The 10,701-nt window shown below is 38.2% G+C and overlaps 1 pseudogene; it reads left to right on the top strand.

Annotated features, from left to right (window-relative positions):
- Window positions 1–9,133: 9,133 nt before the first annotated feature.
- On the top strand, window positions 9,134–9,852 carry LOC147439786 (uncharacterized; annotated as a pseudogene).
- Window positions 9,853–10,701: the final 849 nt, after the last annotated feature.

Below are 10,701 nucleotides of genomic sequence, written 5' to 3'. Positions count from 1 at the left end.
TGCACTCTAGTCAATTCCACATATCGACCACATATGTTCTGAGAGAACATACACATTGCAATGCACTCTCTACATGACATTATGCAAACAAAAATAATATGAAATTGTCAATGTAATTATAAATATAATCTTATATATCCTCTACCATCTGAAAACAATAAGACACAACTATTTTCACATGCTACAAAGAATCATCAACATTTACATTGAAATGATGATAATTATTTGCAAAACTCACATGAAAGAAATAATGTCGATGATTGAACATCTCATGCACTAACAATCTTTTAAATATAATACATAATTCACTCCCTATATAAACCAATGCATAAAACAAGGCAATGAAATATTCAATACAATTACACAATTAAGCGATGAGGACTACTTGTACCCAATCAAGGATTGTAGCCCCCTTATGCATCCAATTCATTATGTAAAAGCTACTTTCACCCAATTAAGGATTATAGCTCTCATATTGTGCAGTGGAAATTTTCAAATCTATGATGTGAAAAAATGCAAGACTTCAAGGATCTTTATGTACCCAATACACTAGTACAGGACATCCGACCCTTGACTATCAACTCGTTATTTAAATATACTCATCTTCTAAAACCAACTACAGCCCTTTTATGGACCAATGGCTTCGTCACAATGAGCATGACTATCCAAATTCTCAATTGTTTTTATTTAGTACCTTTATGTTCGGTGAAGGATTTAAATATTTCTAGAAGTGGTTACCGAATTAAGAATCACATTCGGCCCAAAAAAAGGACGTGTGACTCTGTAACCTTACGTCAATTCACAAGGAGATGACTATACCCGGCGCTCGGATATACTCCCCAGGGATTTTCCTAGTTAAAATGCCAAAGTAAGAAGAGGTTTACTATATACAGTCAGGCCCGCCGGGCTTTTCCATTTTCCCGGCGGGCCCGTCGATAAAACACTACAGCCTGACGGGGATCGCCGAGAAAATGGGAAAGCCCGATGGGTCTACCGGCTCTATTGGTTTTTGTAGGTCACCATCAAGATCACGTTAACAATTAACGTGATCACGTGATTTTCTTGTGTAAATACTAGAGTTATTAACGTAATCACACGATTGTGATTACGTCAATGAAATCCCTGGTCGCACTACGAGCGGCGCTAATATTAAGTACCTCTTGTAGTGATTGTAGACAAGGTTATATGCAAGCTCTATACCAAACCTTGGAATTTTCATCAAATTCTAATGTTGAGGTACATGGATCACGATCCATGTTCAACCACATCTGGACTTGATCTCTTGGTAGCTTGTTGAACTCTACGTCCACAAGCTAAGTCTCAAAGCTTTTTGAATTTGGACTTGTTTTGACAGGTCACATGCCCAATACAAGGTCTGCACTACGGTTCTCAGTATGTCACATGTTTCTCTCCCTTTTGACCCAAATTTGCTCATTTTTTTCCAAAATTGTACTTGGGGTATGTTTTCTTGTGTATTCACTACTACTCATCTGTAAAGTTTCTCGTTAAGTTGTCAATATGGGTACATGGATCACAATCCATGTTTGGAGCCCAAATTGACTTCTCTTGGTACCATCAGATTCAACATGATTAGTAGGTCCTATGGTATCATTTTTTTTGAAAATGGACCTGTGGATTGAAAATTATGTCAATTTTGGCACTTACTCAGCATACTTGGTACTTCTGGGCTTTTGGTTTGGTTTTTTGTATCCAAATTCAGTTTTGAAAATACCACTAAACTCCTTGTGATGTCCTCTACCTATGGTGAAAATATGGTATCAGGCTGTGACAAAGGAACATGGATCGCAATCCATGTATCTATGTGTCAGATTGCATTGAACTTGGCACAGAGTTTCCCCTTGGTCTCCTGATCCCTGCTAAATGGCTTTTGTGAGATTTGGACTTGTTTAGGTCAGGCAAAAGCCTAGGTCTAATTTAGGGTCTTCCTCTTTTAACAGTTTTTTGCCCTTTCCACCCACTTTTTGAACTTTTTTGACCAAAATTCTTTGGGGACTTTTGTTCACAATGGTCTATGCTAGATGCTGGAAAAGTTTGTGTCCAAAAATTCATCAGGGGTACATGGATTGCGATCCATGTTCCACCACTTTTGGACTTGATCTTTGGTGTGCTGATAGCTTATGATGTTTATTGCTTGCTCCATAAATCTTTTTGAATTTGGATCAGTTTTGCCCTACACAAAATTGACTTCTACAGTCTGCTGTGATAGTTTGACAATGTTCTGTTTTTTGTTCTTTCAATCACTTTTTGCAAATTTTTTGCATATAGTTCTTTTGGGAAAAGTGTTTGTCTACGTCTCAGCTACCTACTGCTCACTTCTCAGCCAAAAAAAATTCAAAATTTTTTCATGAGGTACATGGATCGCGATCTATGTTCCATCACATATGAATACGAAATTTGGCTTCATGATTACCTGCAGTGTCAGTAATCTATTCTGGACACCACTTCTTTTTGAATTTATACAATTTTTTCCCAGTAAGTAAGTTTTTCTGACTACTTTGCGATTTTTGACTAGTTTCTGTATTTGGCTATTTTGCCCAAATTTTTTCAATTTTTTGCTATGGTCCCTTTTGGCAAAGTTGTTCCACTAGTTATCTGGACTGTACTTTTTTTCCCAAAACTGTTCTCTAGGGTACATGGATCGTGACCCATGTTCCTCCACAAAATCCGGCCAAACTTCTTAGATTGCTTCTAGAGAGTATGTTGATGCCTTTGATCTACAAATTTTTGAATTTGGATCACTTGTAAGGTCTCTACCATCAAATATTCATAATTTCAGAGTTATGGTCATTTCCACCAAAATATGGTTTTCACCCTTTTTTCTCTGAATCTTTTAGCCCAAATTTGATGGTGGTAGTTCCTACTTACCCTACTCCTAAGTACTGCTATGAAACATGAAAGAAAAACAAAGAAGTGATACAAAATAAAGTCAAAACAAAAAACGGCACAACACTCTAAAATCATAGAGTAAATTGAAGAATAAAATGCTTTTGGCTATCTCACTCACAACTCATTGGACGTCTACAACATAACTTTTTGGTACTCAAATATTGTCAATACTCAGGGAAGTGACTCGGATGGGGCACGGAAACTCTTTGAGATTGTCAATTTCAAGAAGTGAACCTTAACAAGAGAACATGAACAACTCTACAAGCAAACCAACACTCAATGATCAGGGAAATTTGCCTATGTCCTTTCTCACATCTCTAGGTCATCACACCATTTTGGCACTCGAACGGACTGGAAATGCAATGAAACTTTAGGAGGATCTCTAGGAAATCTAGGGGCACTATCCTACCAAGTCTGGTCGCAATCCAACAAGGTACAAAAATCACGATCCATCATGAAAAAGATCATGAAAATTGCAACAAAACTATCTAGAAAGGTCACCCTATGGTCTAGAAACACTCTCCTATGGTCAAAACAACTAAGATAAATAATTTAAGCAATCAAATTGAAGATTAGTCTCACTAACACGTAGTCGCGAACCTCAAGGAAACTGAAAATGCTTACACTTGAATTAAAGAGCAAAGAGAGAGGAACACAATGCGGCTAAAAGCAAGGGATGGTGGTACAAAATTGGTTGTCCTTGACAGTACCTTTTGATGGTACTTTGACAAATCTTTGCAATGCGATTTATCCAAGTCATAAAAGAATTTAGTTATCATTGGATACATCTTTAAAAGAGGAACATCAAAATAGAATGTCGGACAAGTTTTGACACAAACTACAAAAATTTTACCACTCCCTACTTTTTCAGTGGTACCAATAAGATGGAAAGAAAATTGGTCCTTTTTTTGTACCGCCATCCCTTGCTTTCAGCCATGCACATTTTAGAATTGAAAACTGATTACCCAATCGCTAGAAAAGTTGATTACAAGTTGGAACAGCTTTGTAGTTGGAGCGTACGTACAACAGAGCTCTTGACCTTTATACCTGAGGATTTCTAAATGGCTAGTGACTGGCTCACATGGACCTTTACAATTATGATGACATCATTACAACTCAGGGAATTGACCTGCTACTCTGAAATCAAGATTTGCCTAGAGTATCACTACACTAGCTCACCAAAATAATTGACTACAAATGTGGGGTCCGGCTAAGTGTACGGCCAGGTGGATGCCCGTTCAATCTGTCTCTTAATATATGCCAAAATGGTTGGTGGATACTTTGCATGATAGTAAATTGGACGCATCTATGTCTAGTCATACTCGTTTAGGTTCTCGCTATGCATCTTATGTGTCAGATTGTTATGCTTTGACTGTGTCTAGTTTATCTGATGTGGAGGAGACTCTGTCTTTTGATGAAGCACATAATTCACAAAATTGAATGGTTGCCATGCAATTAGAATATGATGCACTTACAAAAAATGACACATGGACTATATTTAATTTATGTCCTAGGAAGAAGGTTGTTGGTACAAAGTGGGTCTACAAGTTGAAACATAAGCCATATGATGAGATTAATCGCTACAAGGCTTGACTTGCTTCAAAAGGTTATGCACAACAGAAAGGAATAGATTATGAAGTGACTTTATCTCCCACTTGTCGTATGATTATTGTTTCATTTTCTAAGTCCGACATTGATATTTCTTTCTTGAACGGTGATATATTTAGAGGAACTTCATGTAGCACATCTTTGCAGTTTTCTCAAGAAAGGACAAGAAGACAAAGTGTGCAAATGTAAGAAAGCTCTCTATGGGATGATACAATATCCTTGTTTTTGGTATGCAAACACTCATGCTGATTTGGTTAAAGGAGGCTTTTGTAATAGTCCAACAGAAAGCACTTTGTCTGTCAAGCATGATGGTGATCTAATTCTCATTGGCATTCTATATATAGATGATTTGCTAAAGTTACTAGCCTGCATGAGACACATATTACTCAATTTAAGGCTGGTTTGAATGCTACTTTCAAGATGAAAGACTTGGGACTTTGCATCATTACTTGGGCATAAAATTTTAGGTTCATAGAGACATTACTATGTAATTTTGGACTTGAAGATTACAAACCTATTACTATTCCCATGGAAACAAGTTTAAAATTGAGTCTTCATGATGCTGGTGATCCTACCGATATTGTCACCCTTATTGTCACATTATCTATGTATACAATACGACGCCCACTATTTAGTATATAGTCTTACATGTCAATAGATTTATGCATAGCCCAAGGTGTAAGCATTAACATGCTGTGAACATGACTTTTTCTACTTGAGTTGCACTTTACATCTTGGCTTGGTTTATCCCAAGCGGGGATCATTGCCTCAGATTGGGCTAGTTTCTATGACACATGAGTGTCCCCTATGAGTTTTTGTTCCATGCTTGGTAGCTCATGCATATAACGGTTGGTCAAGAATCAGCTATTTTAGAAAGTTCCAGTAGCGAAGTTGAGTATAGGGTAGTCTTCATAGCTATGGTTGAGTGTGTATGGCTCAAACACCTTATTGACAAAATGGTGCCAACATTGTCTACATTGAAAATCAAAGTGCATTGGCAAATGCAGGGGAACCATTTTTCATGGTTGCACGAAGCACATTGAGGTGTATTATGAGTAAGTTAGAGAGAGACTCTCAATAGGAGAGATCAGCTAGGCTTATGTGAGAATACAGTACAATCTTGTAGATCTATTCACGATTGCATTTCCTCATAAGAAGTTCAAAGCTTTTTGCAAAGCTTTGTGCTTGCTTTTCTTTGTGGATTGATCATGGCCTCAGGGCATGACACTTCCCTATAAACTATGTGCCAGCTCTAATTCATTTCATCTCTCCAAAGGGAGATTTGATACCATATATGTGTGGCAGTGATGTGTGTGAACACACTTGAGACTGTTGGGACATTTCCCCCCTCACTAGGAGGTTTTCCACGTCGTGCATTGTATATATGCCCATAATCATAGGGCTAACGTATGTTTCCATTTTGTGCACTAAGAAATATACTTTCTTATGTGGTCCTTGAGCTTCTTCATCCTCTCCAAGATGTGTATGTTTTCCTGCAACCCTATTTCCAATAGGTGGATGGATCACAAGCGTCATGAAATTTATGCTCATTTGACAACCGTGCATCCCACCACTTGGGGTTCATTCAAGGCCCTACATTATATATTGCTTAGAAACTTCCAACGTGCAAGTAGATTCTCAACCCTATATGCATCCTATTTTGATTTTCCTTTGATATATCTTTTAGCTTGTATTCAAGCACAAGACGTAATAATCTACCTTAGCTAGTTTAACATACTATAGAGGCATTATGAAGGTGCTTATGCTTAGCCTTTTATGACTAGATTGAAAATAACCATTTAATTTGTTAAAAGCTCATGAGTAGATCAAAGTAGGCACAAGTGAATTAGTAGGAGAATAAAATTTTCAAGAGCTATTTGTGGTGAGAGTTGTTAGACTCTCAATACATATCTGCAAGCGGTCTTTTGTTTTTTTATCTTACTAAAAATTGTTTTCTAAACAAGAATTGCTTATATATGTGATCTAGAGCGTTCTTTTAGTAAGGGATGGCTTTAAATCTACATTGGCAAAAGTAGCCTTTTGTTTTTTTATCTCACTAAAACTCTATGCTCATGAAGAGCTTGCCATTTGGAAGTCTATCTCTTGCATTGCAATTTTTGCAAGGCATCAAGCTCATGAAGAGCTTGCCATTTGGAAGTCTATCTCTTGCATTGCAATTTTTGCAAGGCATGTCCAACTTGGCCAAGCAAAAACATCCTCTAGGTTGTTTTCTTTGGATGTAGAAAGTGGGATCCTTGCAACTTGAAGCTACGGGGGAAGTGAATCATTTTTTGGTAGCTAAACATATGTATGCATATGAACATAGGAGACATTACATGTAAGAATTTTCCGTATATAAAAAATGTTATAGGAGATCTATCTCAAATCTTATGTACTCTTTAAAGTACCAGAAGCTTTTTAAAGCTTCCTATCTCGTATGTAGTGTCTTAGCATGTAGTGATTGTAGGACATGTCTAACAAGGGCAAGGCTAGGAAGCAAACGCCTCTTTTGACTGAATGAGAAGTGAGGATTTCTTTCTACGTCTCTTCTAGATGCAATCTTCTATGCTTGCAACTTGAAGGAGTGTGGCCTTATGCTAGAAGTTAACCTTGTCTACAAGCACATTAATGAATAGATTGTTAGTCACTCATAGGAAACATATTGACACGTATGAGAAATGCGATGTTTCATGGAGTTTCATATTCAATTTGCTATCCATCCTCTTTGAATGAAAACAAAGTGAGGATTTCTTTCTAGATCTATTCTAGATGCAACAATCTATGATTACAACTTGAAGGCATGTCACATGCTACAAGTTAACCTTGGCTACAAACACATTTATGATCAATTTTTGGTCACACTTCATATGGGGGGAAAAATTCGCACGTATGAGAACTAAAATGCCTCATGAGTTTTCTATTCGGTTTGTGATTTGTTAAGTTGGAATGCAAGTGATATATGCAATGGCGCTAGTGCAGGAAATACAAGGTTCTTTCCAACAAATGTGGAGTGAAGGTTTTTCTCTTGTGGGGTTTAACATCCCAGAGGTGCACCTTTCAAAATCCTCTATATCATGTGTGATTATAGCTTCGTAGAAAAAATGTCTTTACATAGTTTTGGATTGAAATAATACTACCCCTCTTTCTTTATGACTTTTCTAAAATTTGAATAAAAATGTGCCTCGTGTAAGTGTAAATATGCAAGTGACATGAACTATAATATACACTCCTATTGAGTGAATTTGGTATACCTACATACCTTCAAGATGCACCCCCCAATGTTTACCTCTAAGCATTTATCCATAAAACATGCATTCAAAGCTTGTTCTAAAAAACTCTCCTTACTTACATGCTATTCATGAGGCGATAAAATAATATCTCTTGCATGTTGAACGCAGCGGGGATATACAAGACTTTGACATAAGCAAACAAAATTATGATAAGATTTTTGGTTAAAGTCTCTTGGAGAGCACAATGTCATTGGAAATGCTTTGGTCAACATGTATGTTGCAACTAGTGTACTTTTAACTTATGTTTTTTAATGAGCTTCCTATTTGAGCCGTGACCTTTGGAGTGCAAGCGATGTATACAAGGTAGGGAGACTACATGGAACATCATGCCTGAGGTTGACTTAACTTAACGTGATAATTATATGAAGTCAAAAGGAACTGGCCTAGAAGGACATATATGCCAGTCTTTTTTTGAGGTGGTTATTAAGGGGAATCTCATTGGATTCCCTTACGGCTTTAAGAGAAAAAGGAACAAAGGTGGCATGTGGAGAGAGGAGATAGATGTACAGGTCGGAGCAAAGAGAGAGAGATAGAGATAGATAGATAGAGAGAGAGATGGCTTTAATTGCACCCACTATTGTTCAACCCTTAAAGACATGTGGGTGTGGGTGAGTGGACACAATCTTGTAAAACTAGTCGAATCGAAGCTTTGAACGACAAAAGAAAAACAAAAACGTGATAATTTATGATGACATCGTTAATCCAAGGCTCATGCTTCAGTCAACATGTATTTAAAATCTATTGTACTTTTGAAAACACAAAACATTACGGTGATGAGAGTGTTAGCTATAGGCTCTTAGAAAATGACAACCTAAGGCGTTATGGAAATAATTGACTTGGGCAAATAGACTTATCAAGCGATTCAAAGTCAACTATGCCTTACGGAGGTAAAGCTACAAATCACTCGAATACTTTAGCATCCGTGTATAGAACCTTTGATTTGGGATGTTGCATCTTGGACGATACTTATTGAAGAGTATGCTTAGCAACATGGGTGGGGTCGACAATCTCTAGATGTTTTTCATCGGTCTCTCAAAATGCAAATTAGTCTTAGCTTGCATGTAGCTAGCATGGGTGTCCTTGTGTGTGGTTGTTTAGAGTGTGCGGTGTGTATGTGTGATCATGTATTTGCCCCTTTCTATTTCTGTCAATTTGTAAGCCACTTGGATCGTGATCCATGTATCCTTTTTTATTTTTTTGACAGAAACCGGGATAGACTAGCCCACATGTCTTAACAACTGGTTTGAATCACTAGTGGTCCAAAACTCTCGAGTTTGCACACCTAAACTTCACCAAATCCCATGAACACACTCATTATACTTTTGGGAGACATATTAGAGTGGCACGTGTCAGACTTTGCAATTAAGAACTAAGTATAATTATAACACAAACTGCCTAATTGCATTAATGCATGCTGGCAATATTGAACATGGTAGAGTGGATACAACTTACAAGGCATGCTGATAATACTGACGATTACAATGATACATTAACGTAATGATACAATGATCCCCATACGATTATAAGGTAGTTAAAATGCATGGTGAAATTATAAAATCATCAGGCAAGCAAGCGAGAGACTTGCAGGTGGAACTGAAGGAAAGCAGCTAGGCGCCGCCGCCAGTGGAGGTACTGGAGGAGGTAGCGTTGGTGGAGGACTCTGCAGTGGTGTTGAAGCTGGCGGCTTTTGCAGCGGCCCTATTGCAACGCCCGTAGCTTCTTTGGCAGCCAGAGCCGCAGTATGCGCTACCAGAGCCGCAATAACCAAACTGGCTGCAGCACTGCCCGGCGTTGCAGTAGCCCTTGCCACCCTGCGGCAAATTTCCGCAGCAGGGCTGCGAGCAGGCTTGGCAGTCCACCATATCCAGCTGCGTCATCATTATCACAGTGGTCGAAGCCACAAGCAGCAGCACAACAGCTGCGTGCACATCATAGAGGGCCATATTGGCTTACTTATTAAGAATTAAGCCCTAGTAAGTATCTGCTGCAGATCGCTAGGGCTCGCTGGTATTAATTAAATCACGGTTTCTGATTCTATAACTAGCCGCTTGAGCACCCTTTATGTACCCTGCTTCTCACTCTACATGCAGAGTTATCCAATTTGTAGTGAGATTGATGTGAACGTTGCAGCTAATTATAGAGCGGCTCCACATTCTCCATGTAAAGTATGCATCCTAGGGTCCATACATGACCTCCTTTTACAAAACTAAGCTTTCCATCATCCAATCAATCAAGTACCCATTTACATTATTATGCAGAGTTTCTAGTATAGTGAAACACCACTGCTAATGTAGAGCTCTCAAATATTTGATCAAGAGACCCATGACAACACTTATATCTCCACTTACTTGAAAGAACTCCCCCCCATCTTGGATGTGATAGAGTTCAAGGAAAGAAACATCACCAAGGTGGAGGAGTCTATCCATATTCGAGAGGGAGAGCTTGATCCCTTGCTGTGCACAATAACCATGGCCACCTATAAGATAAACATTAAGGAATATTTGTTGCTATAGGATATACAAAATCTAAGAGATCACTACTGCCTTGGTATTTTGGCAAAGTAAACAGAGCATGGAAAATATTTTGTGGACTGCAACACACTATGCCCATTGTCATTGCTTGATATAGAATGTGAAAAGCTTATTGATCAGCCCCATGTTGGACAGCATGTACTAAATGTTGTTCAAATCTCTGAAGAGCAAAGGATGCACACAGAAGAGGAGCTCAAACAAATTTAGAAAATATTAAAGATTGAACACATAGGAAAAGAAATTCCAAGAGAGAGAAGAGAAATTAAACCAAGCTTTTTCATTGACCTCTGGAAAGAGGACCTGTTGGAAGATGATAAAAATCTTGTTGGACCTGTTTGCGTCGCTATACGCGTGGATATACACGT

This window comes from Adiantum capillus-veneris, chromosome 16, assembly GCF_014529385.1.
Source record: "Adiantum capillus-veneris isolate H3 chromosome 16, ASM1452938v2, whole genome shotgun sequence".
Taxonomy (NCBI): Eukaryota; Viridiplantae; Streptophyta; class Polypodiopsida; order Polypodiales; family Pteridaceae; genus Adiantum; species Adiantum capillus-veneris.
This window is presented reverse-complemented; position numbering and strand designations above follow the sequence as displayed.